Consider the following 17,783-nt stretch of genomic DNA (forward strand, 5'->3'; position numbering starts at 1 on the left):
AGCAGTACGTTAACAGGTCAAGCCTACGTTTCTCATACTCCCTCCTCCACATACGTGCAAGGAATCATGCTGGAGCATGTCCAGAAAGTTCACACTAATCTAAAGACTTTAGGGTTAGTCGTGCTTGAGCACAGTATGGATTGCATAGCATGTTATTAACCTAAGGGCTCTGTGTAATTATATGTTCCTTGGTGGAACATTTAGCAGCAAAAAGGCAGAAAGGAGTGGCAAAAACGACCATTCAGGTTCCAAACATGAACATTTATTTTATTTTTATTTTTTTTAATCCCGATTTTTCCCTATTTTATCACCCAGTGCTCCCACCTCAGTCAGTCCCGGGCATTGCTCCCTCTACATACCCCGGGAGGGCCTTGCACTGAGCTCAAGGCCCCGTTTACACGTAGCAAACACGGTGGTGTTTTCATGCGTTTTGGTCGTTCGTTTACACGAAAACGAAGCTCAAAGTCACCAAAAACCATCAGTTCTGAAAACTCCGGCCAAAGTGGAGATTTGCAAAAACTCCGTCTTCACGTTTGCTTGAAAACAGAGAGAAACGGACATTTAGGCTTCAGAACGTCACATTATGCGACAGAAACGTCACCAGCGTCATGTGTGCGACCTGTGTTTACAATTTGTTTGACCACCGTCAATATTTTCTTGTATTTTACCTGTTTTATATTCTAAAGTCACACTTAAAAGGAACTCCACTTCTCTGTCACTCCAAACGAAAGACTCTCGTTAATCTTAAAGTAACTGAAAGTTACTCGTGTCATTTGTTGATGTTTTTTTCCAGGATTCTGGTTGGCTAGCATGACTTTATCTTCTCGTTACACTGCCCCCTGTAGGTTTGGCTGATCATAGCACCTTAACAGCGTATTTATGCGGGTTCGTGTAAATGATGGTATTTTTCAAAACGTAGAGGGGGAAATATCCATTTTTGTAAATACTCAGCTATGTGGAAACGTGGCCCAAGTCTCCTCCTTACTTGTGGAGTGAGCAGGCCGCTTCTTTTCACCAGACAGGGTGGGGCTTCTCTGACCGGACGTAACGCGTGGAAGGATCACGTTATTCCAGACAGATCCTCCCCACGAAAAGTTACTTTCATCAATGAAAGTTATGACTAAATATCGTCGTCAATGAACCTTTATCACCTGAGGAAAATGAGACGAGACGCAACAAAAATAATGTTCATGTGACGATAACGATAATTAAATATATAATGCAATATCGTAGACGAATAAAAACGACACTAAAATGTAGATCACAAAAGAAAAACTGCTAAAATGTGTCTTCAGGTTCGTAGACCAAAACGAGACAAGAGGAAATGTTCTACCAAAGATCCTTAATGTCCATGTTTTCAGTAGGAGTTAGAGGCTGATGCCGTTAACGCAGAGCTCTAGGTTCACATCCATTAAAAACAAAGTTACATAGAGAAACGCGGGGATCTGCTCTGGGGCTGGAAAAGAAGAAGAAAATCCATCTTTGGATACAATTTCCTACATAGACGTGGAAAAGAAAACCCAATGTGTCGTCGAAAAAGAAAAGGATGGGGAGAAATGCGGAAAAATAAATATGTTGTAAACTCAAATTAGAGTCTTCTGTATCTGGAATGAGTGTATTCTTGAGTCTATAAGGTAACAATAATATAATAATAAGATAACCTTGTTTGAATTGTAAAATGGGTTTTGCTGAATACAATCTTTGACTAAAACTAGACTAAAATGCTCAGACTTTTAGTCGACTGAAACTTGACACGACTAAAAGGAGTATGACCGTCACTAAAACGAATAAAAACTAAAATGATAGCTGGACCCAATACAAAGACTAGACTAAAATTGAAACAGGCTGACAACATCAACACTACTCCCCACACATCTGGCGCCCCGGTTGGCCGGAGGGGGCATGTATAGCCCAGGACTGCTGCATGTTTTTGTGAGGGTAGCTCACATTAGCTACCCAGGGGAACACGGGGAAAACATGCAAACTCCACACAGAAACGCCCTTTTGCCTTTCAGAACTTAGCACGCACTCAACTGTTTTTTCTCTGGAGCCAGCAGGTGACTTCACTTGCAGCTGAAAACAAGGCGGTCCTGTTAAACTGAAGAAAGGTCAAAAATACACACCTTTGAAGGGGAACTTATGAAAACAGGCCCTCTTCTAGGCCTGAGTGGATTTATCTGAGAGTCTGAAGTCACTCCCAGCTCAGAAGCTCCAACATAACACTGTTGCATTGTTTGGAAATGTCTCAGTAGGTTGTGTCAGATCAGACAGCATAATAGGAATAATAATAATAACAAGCCCCTTGTAACCAGATGAAACTAACCTTAACCAGACAAAGGTTTAATAGCAATAAAAATAGGAATTGAAATTCATATTCGTATCAGGTAATTACAATTAAAATATTGTTTTATTTGGTTTTTTTACAAGTCGTATAAAAAAGTTGTTCTGTCGCTTTAAGAGAGTTCATTGTTACAGCTAACTGTTACGACAAGTTAGTGGCGCAAAGGATTTAAATATGTAAAAGCTATAATGAGAAGCTCACCGGTTGGATCTAAACGTTTGATAATTACTCCCAAAAAGGATGAGGTGATACTGAATCTGATGCCCTTCACGTATCAGAGTGAAAAAATAAGCTTGAAGAAAATACACGGCATATTCACAGAATTTTATTACCTGTTTTAGTGTAGGTGTGAATGTAAATGTAGTTGTTGATGCCCCAATTTTTGTTTCCTTTCTTTACATAAATAAACCGGTATTTCAAACTAACCTGTGGTCTGTGGTGCGTTCTTATTATTTAGCTAAAACGTGCTCCTCTGAACCCAGAACCTGGTCATCAATAACCCAAATCCTACACATACGTTTTATTTAGGGTGGATCTAAAGCCGTTTTTTTACCTAACGGGACACCAGCTTGACAGGAGCCGATTCCACCCAAGAGTTTGTTGGGTCTGAAGATGTCTGCCCTACCTCAGTTACCACAAGTTCCCTACTACAGCTTAGCATAACTTGTGCTAACCAATATTACCTTACATTCATCCTGATTTCACCTGTCCGTCATTTCAGCGACAGAAGTGACATCTGAAAGGAGCCGAGACAGATCTGACGGAGCATTAGCAGGACTCCCTCAGAGCTACCGTCACCGTCTGTCACCAACCACGTGACAGTCATATCACCTTCACGGGTACAGCAGCGATGGTCATGGCGGTCTGTCAGTGATACCAGCAGCACGGCAAACCATCCATCCATCCATCCATTTTCTACACCCGCCTGGGTGAAATGGTGTTTGTTCTCTGAGATGTAAGTCGTTTTGTAGTAGTAGTAGTAGTAGTAGAAGTAGTAGTAGTACTACTACACCCTGAATAGGTCACCAGTCCATCGCAGGGCCACATATAGGCTACAGACCAAAGACCAGACACACTCGCACCTACGGGCAATTTCCAATCACCAATTAACCTACTATTAGGGCTGTGCGATTAATCGATTTTAAATCTAAATCGGATTTATTAATCAAAATCGATGTTAAAAAAGGAAAATCGGAAAATCGATTTTCCTTTTTTGCAGCTGCATTACAGACAGAGCTCGTCTAGTCATCTTTGTTTGGTCAAGAAAATTGTAAATGTTGTCACTTTACTAAACTCAAGGAGGATTTACAGAATCTTTCAATTGCACTTCATTCCCAATAGGGAAATTTGTTTGCTATTTTTCTTTAAAAATAAAGATAAAATATTTGAAACAATTTATTCCATTGTCTTTTGTAGTTTTACCAAAAAAATCGAAATCGAAATCGAAAATCGGGTTTTCAGAGAAAGAAATCAGGATTTTATTTTTGTCCAAAATCGCCCAGCCCTACCTACTATGCATGTTTTTGGACTGTGGGAGGAAGCCGGAGTACCCGGAGAGAACCAACACAAACACAGGGAGAACATGCAAACGCCACACAGAAAGACCCCTGCCGGGCCAAGGAGTCGAACCAGGAACCTTTGAGGCAACAGTGTTAACCACCAAGCCACTTTGCTGCCACGATCACAGTTCACAGTGAGTTCACAGTCACAGTTCACTTGACAAAGTCGCTAAAGTGACGACAGCGAACCGTTTGACACCACAGGTTTCAGTGTAGATGTCGGTCAGGAAATGGTTTTATATACTTTTACTTGATAACATAGATAAAGTTTCCTCCCCACTGCAGTTGTCACAGATGTAAAATCTATCTGTGGGAACCAAAACTGTTAGGTTGCCAATATGCTTCTTTCTCCAGTAAGTTTGGACACTTTAACATTGAGCTCAGTGTTGATTCTGGGCTCTCGTCAGTCCAGCGCGCAAGATGTAGCCCGTTGGTTCATATATCCAAGGTGACGTCAAATTAGTCCCGATAAGAGTGGAATTATCCAGGTTATTTCCAACTTCATGACATTAGCTATTAACTTGGAACTGGTCATCACAAAACATTAAACTTTAGCTTCAAAACGAGTCCAGTGTATGACTCCACTCCCTGAAACTGGCTGTTGTGACCAGAGCAGTAACAGACATGGCTGAAACTTTAGCTTTTGTAGTGTATCTTGGTGATATTTTGCATTATTTATTCAAAACACGCTAGTGAGACCTGCAGATATGTTATTTCTGTTGTGATAAGGGTTATATGCCGCTTCTTTAACTTGGGATGTCTGTTGCTATCTCTATTGCAATTCACTATTACCTGACTGATGTACCTGTGCCTTTTTGTTTGTTTTGTTTTTTTTTTATTTAAAATTTAATTAATAATTCTCATTACAATTCTTTATTTATTTCTTGTAATTGTGTATTTCTGTCGTAGTTTTATTTTTTTATTTTTTTTATTTATCTATATAATTATTTTATTGTGGTTGTTCTAGTTTTATATAGATTGTTCGGGTATGCTGCAATACTTAAAGGAGCATGAGGCTCCTTTTAAGAAATGAGACTCTCTAGCGCCACCCTTCACCACGACGGCCGTTGGGGGTACTGCAGCCAACAGTGAAGCCGGCACGGGAGAACGGGGAGAACGCGCATGCAGCGTCATGTGACGTCACACCCGCAGCCCAGCGCGGGAAATTCGGGACGGAATTGCAGCACATTTTGCAGCACACAGCCTGTTCAAGGCAACGGAGAGATACACTAGAGGGCTCATTCTTTTGGGTTTGGAACGCTTCATCTGACATTATTACCGTATTTTCGCGACCATAAGGCGCAACTTTTTTTTTTTTTTTTTTTTTTAAATGTGCCGGGCGCCTTAAGAAACGGTGCGCCGTGTCTATTACCTGAATTACGGTAATGTAAGGCCGGCCATGAGAACGGTAAAGGGAGAAGGGGGCGGGTGAAGCTGAATGAGACCATCCACTGAGCTGTTTAATGCGAAACAGAAGATGAAAACTTTTAAGGATTTGCTTGATGTGTAAAGTGAAATAAAATACAATCAAACTAAGTTTTGCTCCCGCTCTATTTAAATAAGCACACTTGTTCTGCAGCGCGCGTGTGTTTTGCATGTCGGAACCGGTGACTTTCCCCGGTTAAAGCAGCGGCTGGAGCAGCGCGGTGATGGGCGCTGCTGCAACCCGACTTCCTGGTTCCCCAAGCGGTCCAATCGACCTGGTTCCCGGCCGCTTTGCGAGCAGAGATTTCTGGGGTCTGTCTCAGGTCTGGTCAGCTTCACCCTCCGAAATTTGCAGCCAAATCTGTCGGTTACAAACCCGGTACCGGACCCCGACATGCGCGGGTGTGTATTCGCGGCGACACACACAGATTCTCATTTATGTAGCGCTTGACTGGCGCAGCTGATGGACAGAAACCTATGGTGATTTTTAAAAGAAAAACTTTGCATAAGACGTTTCCAGCCGGAGTCATTATAAGGACGAATGGAAAGGGGGGGGCTGGATGAAGGGATGATGATGATCAGGTGGCTGAGACAGGTCTGGAAATTCGGACTGGAGCTCCTGTCGGATACAAACCCCGGTACCGGCTCCCCGACAGCGCGTGTGTGAGCGGGTCCAGCGCGGGGGAGCAGACGGGGAGCGGACCCGGGACCAGCGCAGAGCGGGACCCGGGACGCGGGACGCGGGACCCGGGACCCGGGACGCGGGACGCGGGACCCGGGACCCGGGACGCGGGACGCGGGACCCGGGACGCGGGACCCGGGACCGAGGCAGTCGGGAACCGCAGCACAACGCAGCACAACGGGGTATGAAACGTTTATTTTCTTACCTTTATTTATTCAGGGGTCTGTCCCAGGTCGGAACAACTTCACCCTGCGAGATTTTCAGGCAAATCTGTCGGTTTGATCTCTGGTAGCCTAACCAAGATGCAGAGGATGCGCTCAGGAGCCGCCAGGCTCCCGCCGCGGGTTTGCCGGGCCAGGGCGCACCATCCCCGGGGCAGATCCGGCCGAAATGCCGCTGGTATTTCCCCGGGAGCCCCTACTCCCATACAGGTGGGTGGTTTCGGTCCCAGCCGGTCCGAACAGGTCACATTCCCGGTTAAAGCCGCTGTGACGCGCGCTGCTCCACCCCGCTGGGGAGAGACGGGCTCTGCGCGGTGGAGGATCCGCACAACGGGGTATGAAAAGTTTATTTACTGTTGTGCAGAAAGTGTCTGACAACGAGGAAATTCGGACTGGCGCAGCTGAATTAGTGGAGCTCTTTAATGCAGAAACAGAGGTTTTGCTCCTGCTCTATTTTTTAAATAAGCGCTTGTGTGCTTGTGTGTGCGTTCTGCATGTGTGTGCGTTCTGCAGCGGGTGTGTGTGTTTTCCGGCCGGCGTGTTTTGCGGCACGCGTGTGTGCAGCTCTGCTCTGTAGACTGCGCCTTTTGGGTCGGTGCGCCATATGTATGTTTTAAATCTAAAAATGACACACAAAAATGAGGGTGCGCCTTTCCACACGGTGCGCCGAATGGTCGCGAAAATACGGTACTAGAAAACTTAAAACGTATACGAATTTTTTTCATAAATCCTGCCTCAATCCGGCCTCAAGCTCCTTTAAGTGACCACTGTCTTTTTCTGTTGGTTTTCCTATTTAAAAAGGCCTTGGCCTTGAGAAAGGTCGATGACCGAAACGTTGGCCCAATAAAACACTAGTCTGGTGAGAAGAACGTGTGCGGGAGTTTTCTTTTTAAATTGGCTGCAGCTTTCCTCCTCCGACGCACCTTTCTGCATGTCTGGTGTGCAAAAAGTTTTCTACTTCTGTTGTTTTTCCTAAAAGAAAAATGTATGCTTAACTCTTTGTAAATGTTTTTATATAATTGTATACATCTGCAAAACCCAATAAAATAAAACACGCTGCAAACTTTTCACCAAGATCGCAGGAAAAGGAGTAAAGGCAATCATATTTCCTGTTTAACACTTCAAGAACGTAGCACTTTGCTGAGGTGTGGCAGAGTAAACACGTTCAATGCAACACAGATGGCCACGTGCAGTGAGTGACTGTCAGACATTGCAGTGGGGAACATGACCTCCACCTGCAGCAGCGGTTACCAGCATGACCGCTACTCCCCGCTCACTGCATCCAGCGTCATGCTGAAACTTCAAGTTATGGTAACTCAAGATTAGCTCTAAGGTAACCTCAGACTCACAGTCGTCCCTTTGTTTTAGACACAGAGTTCAGCATAAAGATCTCTAAAATTGAAACATGCATTTACATTTAGCAAAGAAACACGCTTGAACTTCATCAACAAGCATGAGAAAACTGCAGTGGCTTCCTGTGAAAGCTGCAAACCAGCAGAAAAGGCCATCAGCGGGGGGTGGGGGGGATCCCCATAAAACACACTAAAACTGTAATACCGTCACAACTGAAGCGGCTGGCTGAGCACTGTGAGGCCCTTGAGCTAATTCCTGGGGATAAGCCTTGATTAAAAAAGGCTCCTTCACTTTTACATGTGGACTGCCAACACCCACGTCCAGCAGCCAATCCTGAGCTCCGTCTACGTCCCACACCTCTGTCTGCATCCTGCAGCTGCTGGTCCCGTTCCAGTTGTCCTGCTGCCGCACAGTCACATTATATATACTTCAAAAAAAGATGCTAATTAAGGCTTCATACTCACTGGGACAGCAGTCTCCCTCTAGATTAGCCTGAATCCTAGTTTAGGCTGGACTAGTCCTTACTGGCTCGCACATACACTCATAAACTTTAGAGGAAAAAGTGTATTCATGTTGTCATTTAATGTAGTTTTTAACTTGGATCTGCTGAAGTACAGTAAGCAACTGTTTTAGGTCATGGACAATGCCATGTGCAGGCTGGAATGTCCAGTAAGGGGTAACATATGTTCCTGATGTACAGTACACGGCCTTGCTCTGCAGCTTTGGTTTCAGCCCGAGTCCCAGCAGCTCGTCCTGAGAGTCGGTCCAAGTGTGCAACAGTAACGCTGCACACATGAGACACGTGATTACTGAGACGCCACCAGCCCAAGGTTTGGACACGCTCTTCAAACCTTCGGCTGGTCATTGTATGTTATATGTTACTGCTCTAAATTCACCTCTAAAGAATTCCTTTGTGAAGGGGGTCCAGTATCCCTCCCACTCACAATGTTTCCACTGGTACAGAATGTACAGAACCAGTCGCAAACGTCATGTGATTATTCACACAGCAGCATCCAAGAGGCGCTTTCAGCAGCCAGTACGGCGTCTGTCCCATGGTGCTTCCTTTGTCTGACCGGTTGTATGGTTACCCAGCGGTGTCCAGAGGCAGTGTCTTCCCCTGGGACTGTCTCCTCCTACTGTCCCCTCCTACTGTCCCCGGCTATATTATTACAGTTTTACAACAACATTTCACATTTGTTACCATCAATCAAAACTATGTTGTTGTTGTTGTTATTGTGACTCCTCCAGTCCATCGTGTCCCACGGCTGCAATCTCCATTTCTGCTACTAAATATCTCTGCTAGGTTGCAACTGCTTAGTCAGACTATGACAGAAATATCCTGCTGCCCTCACTCCCCCGGACCACCAGCATCTGACTCAGCTGGAAAACAAAAGATTCCGGCCCACATTTTCAGGAAGGCTGTCGCTTTTCTGAGAAACAAACTGTGGACACTGTCAACCAACGAGGGTTTAGTCTTCCTGCAGACATGCAGGACGGCGCTCAGGGCGAGGACAAGTCCAAATCATGAGGTTACGCTTAGGTAAAATGTTTATAGATGCAATAATTGCTCGGGGGTCATGTTCTGGGTCTCTGGAAAGATTCTAGACGCTATATAAATAAAACTGAATTGAATTGAAATTGAATAAGACACTATGAAACATCCATCCATCCATCAATTTTCTATACACGCTATATCCTTTGCAGGGTCACGGGGGTCTGCTGGAGCCTATCCCAGCTATTTTCAGGCGAGAGGCAGGGGTTACACCCTGGACAGGTCACCAGTCCATCGCAGGGCCACATAGAGACACAACCAGACACACTCCCACTCACACCTACGGGGAATTTAGAATCACCAATTAACCTACTACGCATGTTTGTGGACTGTGCGAGGAAGCCGGAGTAACCGGAGAGAACCCACGTAGGCACAGGGAGAACATGCAAACTCCACACAGAAAGACCCCGCTGGCCTGGGAGTAGGAATGGGCGATATTTTACCGTTCACGATATACCGTCAAAAAAATTCCCCACGGTAAGAATTTGTCATCTCCTGGTAAAAACGATAAATTCCCGTTGATGACGTTTTTGTGTAACAAACATGGCGGAAGGCGGATCTGAGAGCGAGTAGCTTGTTGTTAAACGAAGCTCCAGCTCCGTTATCTGGAACTGGTTTGGATTTAAAAAGAGAAACGAGGAGCAAACATCATCTATTATGTGCAGAGTCTGCAAAAACACAGTGAGTACAAAGGATGGAAATATTGTTTAATTATTTATCAGGTTGTATTTTTTTCTACTTTGTGATTTTATAAGCTAGGAAAACTTGAAGGACAATGGTACTTTTGCTGTTTGCACTGTTATCCCACTGTTTAAGCCATACAGTTTGAATAAATGTTGAATCTGTTCTTACATTTCAAACTTGTTTCATTTGAGTCATTACAGTTTTGCAGTACAGGTGTACTAATTTAATTGGTGTAGTTTAGTAGCATTTAGTATTCTTTTAGAGCAGTGTTTTGGGGGCTCCAAAGAGTGAACGTGGTGATAGATTTATAGTTACAAAGGTGGAGTTGAATTGGTATTTTTTTAATTGTCATTTTTATCGTTATCGTGATAAATGCCAGAAATTATCGTGATACATTTTTTAGTCCATACCACCCATCCCTAATACAAACAACCAGACACACTCACACCTACGGGCAATGTAGAATCAATTAACCTACTATGCATGTTTTTGGACTGTGGGAGGAAGTCGGAGTACCCGGAGGAAACCCACGCAAGCACGGGGAGAACATGCAAACTCCACACAGAAAGACCCCGCCGGCCAGGGAGTTGAACCGGGGACCTTCTTGCTTTGAGGCAACAGTGCTAACCACCAAGCCACCATGACGCCCACTATGAAACATGAGCAAATTAAAATACTCATACTGAGAAATTCCCAATGAGCAGAAAGGACCCGTGAGCCTCAGGAGGCCGAGGAGTCGCCATGCATGCGGGAGGTTGTTACAGGTCGCCGCCCCTCACTTTCACTTCACTACGTCTTACTTTGTCGAGTTGGTCACATGACTTCCTCTGTAGCTCTGTGGGCTCGCTCCATTGTTGGTGATGGGTGATGGGTGAGAAACGGACATTCAAACACAAGTAAAATACTCTTCTTCTGCTTTTAAAGCAAATAAAAACAATGCTGATGTTGACTTCAGTACGCTCTATTTACCTCTAAAGTCGAAACGTTGACCTAGAAATGATGTCACACCCAAGTTGACGGCCTTCCAGTTACCAGTTTGGTAAGAACGTGGTTTGCTCGCATGCCTGGACCCATCGCTGGCAACACCAGCTAATAACAACGCTGTATCCTACAAGACTGATAAATAGGGAGGAGTATGTTGTACCACAGTCCGACCTGATGAGAATAAAATATGAGAACTGTAGCTCTGTGGGCTCGCTCCATCGTTGGTGATGGGTGATGGGTGAGAAACGGACGTTGAAACACAAGTAAAAGATTCTTCTTCTGCTTTAAGAGCAATTAAAAACAATGCTGAAGTTGACTTCACCTGACAGATAACAATACAGGAAGTCTAGAGGGGAAGTACCTTCGGCAAGCTAATGGGGGGAACCAGTCACTTATGGGTAACGGTACGCTCTATTTACCTCTAAAGTCTAAACGTTGACCGAGGAATGATGTCACAGCCAAGTTGACGTCCTTCCAGTTACCAGTTTCATGTTCTGGGTCTCTGGAAAGCGCCTAGAGACAACTTCTGTTGTAGACGCTATATAAATACAACTGAATTGAATTGAATTGAATTGAATTGAATCGAATCGAATCGAATCGAATCGAATTGAGTTTGGTAAGAACGTGGTTGCTCGCATGCCGGGACCGGTCGCTGGCAACACCAGCTAATAACAACGCTGTATCCTACAAGAGTGATAAATAGGGAGGAGTATGTCGTACCCTATGTCCAGCCTGATGTAATAAAATATGAGAACACAAAAGTAAAGTAACTGACACGCGCAGCGGCCATTTTGGATCCTGATGTCACAGCGAATCCGATCTGGGGCGGCGTTCCAGTTAAGAGTTCTCAACTCTGAGGTCAACTGCGACTACAAAGTTCGCACAAAGGCCAGTTTAAATGGCAGGGAAGATGTTTACGACTGAGAAGTAAACAAGCAACAGGAGCCGGGCCTGACGGGATCCAGGAAGTGTCGGCCCGATGCCAGGATGCAATTCATCGACTCCATAAATCCACAGTGTTGTTTCTACCCTTCAGTTTGTGTGCTGATTAAACATAATAAAAACATGAAAAAAAAAACCCGGCATCTGAGTGCTGGGTTATCTGGCCATGACTCTGCTCAACTGGAAACACAACGCTTTGCATTTTCACATCCTGTTATCGCTCCGTCTGGACATGAACCCTGAGACCGAGACATTGTGATGCCCACCACAGAAATGCAGGTCCATCTTTACTCCCCCTTGTTTTTTAAATCCATCAGTGCTCCTGCAACTTTAATAGAAACACGAGCGGCATTAAACTAAAGGGATAAAAATAAATAGTACAGTGAGCCTTTCCAGCACAATATGTCATGTGAAGCTATTTTTACAGCCTCACCAGCTGACCAGGGAGCGCTGTATCCTCTTCTTGTAGCAAATATGCTTTTTTGGGGGGGAATGGGAAATAACAATGCTTGGTAATAATAAACAAAGTGAAGTATGAGAATGTGGGTTTCCATCAGAAAAGGGTGATGCAACAGCGTTGCGTGGCTGCTGGGCACTGCAGCGTGATCATATGATGCTGCTGATGTAAGGACAGGGACCGGATAAAGCCGGTCCTAATCCTCCTCCCTCCGCGGGATAAATGGGCCGCTCAAAGTAGATCTGGAAGCTGCCGGATATATACGTCCCAATACGGGCAATGGTAGATTCCCAGCGGGCCCTGAACGCATCTTAAAAAGCCCTCCAGCAAAGAGGACAAAGAGGCAGACTGACGTCTCCTCTGGTGATGCGTCCCGGCGCGCGTTTATTAAGGCTGATTTATGGTTCCGCGTTACACCGACGCAGAGCTACGGCGTAGTACGTTGCGCGTCGCCGCGTAACCTACGCCGTAGGCTCTGCGTCGATTTAACGCAGAACCATAATTCAGGCTTTATAACGACAACGATAAAGAGCCCAAACCCCCGACCTCTACCCCCGAGCCTCGTTTCTGATAACCAAACGTTTAAAGCCGTGTCTCACCTTCCCGGTGGATGGAGATGTGGGTGACCTTGCAGCGGGGAGATGCGTGCGCCCGCCTCGCTGACAGCCGCGTGTTTCCTGGAGCCGCTGATGCGGTGGAGCCGCTGCTGATGGAGGGAGGGAGGGCGGCTCCGCCCGCTACTATTTAAGCCGGACAGGCTCGGGACGGGACGGCTGTGGCACAGACAGGCTGTTGTCCTGCCGTTGCAACACGGAGACTCCTCCTGGGGAGAGTTGCTGCACTAGATAGTCCTGAGGGGCAGCAGAGGCTCTGGTCCAGCTGATGTGTTCACCAGGTCTAAAGTCACGGGGCTGCATCACCTAAATACTAGTGTTGAGAAGAAGCTGCAGTACCCGGACTGACCACTGGGGGCCGAGGCTGAGTTCACACCCGGTACAGGGGGAAAATGCCATATCAAAATCAGAATAAGAATTTATTGGCCAAGTTTAAACATTGCCCAACAAGGAATTTGACAGTAAATAAACAAATGTGGCTCTTATTAACATATATACAATTTTTAAAAAGTGAAAGGTGCAGCAGAATGGGGTAGATATGATTATTGGAAGGTGTATTGTTACAACATATGATTGGGTTATTATAATTACTGTTATTATGTTATTAGTTTAGTTTAGTTTAGTTTATTTTCGGTCATGACACAAAAAAAAAAAAAAAAACAAGAATAAAACTGACAACATGAAAACGAATACACTGTTCAAAGAAAACATAACAAAAAAGTTTCCAGTATACAAATAAACAAATAACATCTAGACCGAAAAAGGGGTAGGCTGAAGCAAAGCTTATTATTTGCCTACCCTCAAAAAGATTAATTAAATTAATGAAATAAAAGCAAAAAGTAAGAGAAAGACTGCCAGTAAAACTTATATATAACTTTATTATTGTTATTATTGCACAGTGATTGATTTCTCTGAGACTATAAGTTATGAGAGTTCATCAGAGCAACAGCTTGGGGGAAGATATAACGTATAACGTATAACGTATATATATATATATATACAGTACACGAGTTGTAAAAAAGGGGGGATGGTGGATTTGATCATATGGGAACAGATAATTTGTGCTGATTACAAATAATATAATATATTACAAATAATAGCAGTGACCAAAACACCTGCAGAAATACTGCAGGAATGACATAGCAGCAGTTAAATGCAGCCTTCTGTAAGCTTTAAATATCCACTGGGCTTACATCAAATACATCAAAACACAACAATAAAAAACACTTTTCTGAACTTATCAATATGACTCTGTCCTTCACAGGATAAGTAACATGGATCTCTGCAAAAACTCAAAATCTGAACAAGAATATTTGTCTTATTTCTAGTTAAAATGTTTCATTTTAGTTTAAAAAAATCTCATTACACTTAAAACAAGACTCATCACTGGAAAATACAACAATTTTCACCTGTTTCAAGTAGATTTTCACTTTTTAAAAACAGCCTCGTTACTCTATTTCATTTCGGCCTTTAAAAAAAACTATCCAGTTAAATTGCTCCATCCGGATAGAGTGAATTTGGTTGTGGTTGTTTCAGATGTTCTTGTCCAGTTTTGTTCTTACATCCGTTCCCTCAGATTCCTGCAACTAAACTTGGATGTACATTCCAATAAAGGTTAGGATAAATGATAACATGCCTCTGAAGTTTGACTTTTTGCACCATTACAATACTTATAGGCAACTAGTCATCATATCTCCTGCTCTCTGAAACACATGTTAATGCTCAATAGTACACATATATGGTTCTTTAATATATTTGCATTATACTAAGATGCATTCATTTTCAATGGCTTTTGTCCTTAATGGCTTTTTTCCCCCTTACATTACTTTTACTTTTATACATTAAGTAGTTTTGAAACCAGTACTTTTATTATTTTACTTGAGTAAAAAACTTGAGTTGATACTTCAACTTCTACAGGAGTATTTTTAAACTCTAGTATCTATACTTCTACCTGAGTAATGAATGTGAATACTTTACTACACCTCTGCATATAACATGAGATTAGGCAGGTTGGAAAGGCAAGGCAAGTTTATTTGTATAGCACATTTTTTTTTATTTTGAATTTGATTTTACTTATTTTGTCCATGTAAAAAACAAAAATTCAAGAGAAGATAAGAAAACAAAACAACAAAACAAAGAATTTCATACTTTAACACTTGATAATTTAATTTACATGTGCAAAAAAGGAGTAGGAAGAAGTGTAAACTTATTTAATCCTACCCCCATTCACTAATCATTTAACCCATATTTATAAATACTCACACACTTACCTATACATACATACACATAGTTGAGTATTTCTATATATTTGTACACACAAGCCCATATACATTTATATAAATATACTTATTTACACCATACTGTGTCTATTAACTGCATCTGCTCTATATCTATGTACATATCTACTTACACACGTATTCACACACACACTTTTCAACACAATGTAAATCAAATTGCTTTACATCAACATTACACAATTAAACAGTAAATAACAAATAAAATGAAATAAAATGATAAGAAAAGAGGTAAAATAATAAAAAAGCACAAGTTGTTAAAAAGTAAGGGCAGTAGAGTCCAGCAGCTACACATCTCATTCTTACAAGAATTACGTTTCTATACGGTCAAAACGTACAAAGACCGGGTCAAATACAGTATTACAAAAGTAATCTGTGCTGATTCGTTCGGATAATCAAAGCAATTTATCAATTCTATGCCACAATGCCTGTATTCAGGGCTTATCCCTAACTTTGCGCGGTTTTCAAAAAGTATTTAATTTAAGAGTGCGCTTAAGAAAAGAGGTAAAATAATAAAAAGCACCAGTTGTTAAAAAGTAAGAGCAGTAGAGTACAGCAGGTAAGTATTTAAAGGGGACCTATTATGAAAAACACGTTTTTTCTTGTTTTAACATATATAAAGTGGTCTCCCCTCACCCTGACAGCACAGGGGAGACAAAATACCATGAAATTCTGTAAGGTCTCTGACCCCCGCCGGACAGAGTCCCCCAGTGTCACGTGACCTTTTTTTGAGCCATTCTGAATCTGCGCCTATGGTGACGTCACCATAGGCGCTCATTTCCATAGGTTCCGCCTCCGCTGCTGAAACCACGCCCACAACCAGCTCTCTGGCTCTGGCTGGAACGGTCCATCCTTCAGCCAGTCGGACGCGGCGCCGCGGATCCGGGTTAAATCATCCAGGTTCCCGGGTGGTTTTGGAGCTGGGTCCTTGGGGATTCACCCTCCGAGATTTTCAGCCAAATCTGTCGGTTTGATCCCCGGTAACCGACGATGCGCACAGGATGCGCTCCAGAGCCGATCTGTGCGCCCGCCAATCCAAATATTGCAAAGCAAAGCACCTTTTTATTCAAATAAACTCCCAAATATCACAAAAACCTTTTAAAGCTTTCACAAGGTGTTTTTTTTTCCACGCGTGTCAATAATCCAGTTTATGGAAACGCTTTTTGCTCATTTGCACGTCTGTGGCAGCGCTGGATGTGACGTAGGCGGTCAGTCTGACGTCATCAGCATGTAGCATCCAGCTGTTTTTGGCCTCATCAGTACGATACAGTAACAGTTGTACTATGACACTACGTAATTATTATGCATTACTGCATTAAGTAAGGGCTTTGTGTTTGGATTATGGTTTGCATGATCATCCGCTGCTATTTTCTCAACAGCAAATACTTCTTCACTTGCACAACCTCAGGGGCTTAATGTTGTTATCTGATTGTGTCTTTTAAATCACAAAACAAGCAAGAGAGTTAAGTCTTGTGTAATAAGGGGCAGATAATCTAGTAACGTTATGGAAATGTAGGTTCTACTTCTTGTACTGAAAATGTACTGAATGACTGTGAGGCTTGCTGGCTTTAAATAAGCAAACTATGACTCAAATGTTATTTTTCTTTCTTGTCCGTCGTTTCTCTCTTTCCTCCCCTCGTCTGTCTCGTTTCCCGTCTTCCACTATACTTTACTGTGCAAAGTTTTTCTCCAATTTGTGAAGAAAAAGTCATCATTAACTGTCGATGCCAAATCCGATTTAAGCGGCTGTTAATCTCAAACTGCAACCATCTACACTGCTCTCCCCCAGATTACTCTGTCGTCATCCTGTTAAGCCCGCCCAGACACTGGCTTTACTCAGGCAGACTGATATGACTGGCTCTCCAGGACTTGTGGGTGTATTTAATGAGCTGAACAGTAGGGGTGGGAATCTTTTACTATCTCGCCATTCGATTCAAAAATCGAGTTTTAGTTCAAAATGATTCAATTCATAATCATTTCTGCTTTAACCTGTAGGTGTGCAGTCTGCTTTGCAAAACAGAATGATAAAAGGAGACATTAAAGTGTCTTTTTAACCCTTACTACATTTTAAACATTTATCCAGGCTCAGATGGAATTGTTGCAACTGTTATATTGCTTAAGTAATAACAATAAAAGTGCCTCTGTATAAAAAACAGTGCATTTAAACATGCAGCCTTTTCAATTTAAAAAAGTACCTTTTCCACAACCACTACTCTAAAAAGTTGTGAAATAAGTTGGAACAAAAAGAAAGTGCTTCTCTATAATAAGAATAGTACTGTTGAACAAAATGCATTTTCATCTCACAAGAAAGTTGCAGAACCTGAAATATAATGTGGAACGCTACTGTTGCACAAATTAAAACTATTAATATTACCCAGTAGCTTTGAGAAAAATTAGTTATGAAAAAAAAGTGCTTCTTTTTGAGAGAAAAATAGCGCCTGTGAGGTTTGAAAGTGCCTTTTGCAACAACATTCTTCTTACGTGAATCGATTTTTTGGGAACCACCTACTGAACAGGTTGGCAGTTCGAAGAACCTGCCGAGCAGATTTTAGAGTTTCTAGATTTCTAGTCTAATATTTTTCTACGTTTGTTTGTTTGTTTTCATGTTTTCATGTTTTTTTTCTTGTTTTATTCTGTTTTTAATGCTTCCCCTCTTTTATGCGTTTGTCTTATAA

General features: G+C 42.8%; 1 protein-coding gene across 1 annotated transcript in view; it reads right to left on the minus strand.

The window, feature by feature from the left end:
- LOC133424004 (monocarboxylate transporter 2-like) overlaps window positions 1-12,957 on the minus strand; it is a 57,471-nt gene extending 44,514 nt beyond the window's left edge. Inside the window, 1 exon segment of the mRNA XM_061714361.1 lies at window positions 12,800-12,957. The gene's annotated coding sequence lies outside the window, so the exon portion shown is untranslated.
- Between the last annotated feature and the right edge of the window lie 4,826 nt (window positions 12,958-17,783).

The sequence above is a fragment of the Cololabis saira genome, chromosome 23, assembly GCF_033807715.1.
Source record: "Cololabis saira isolate AMF1-May2022 chromosome 23, fColSai1.1, whole genome shotgun sequence".
Classification (NCBI taxonomy): Eukaryota; Metazoa; Chordata; class Actinopteri; order Beloniformes; family Belonidae; genus Cololabis; species Cololabis saira.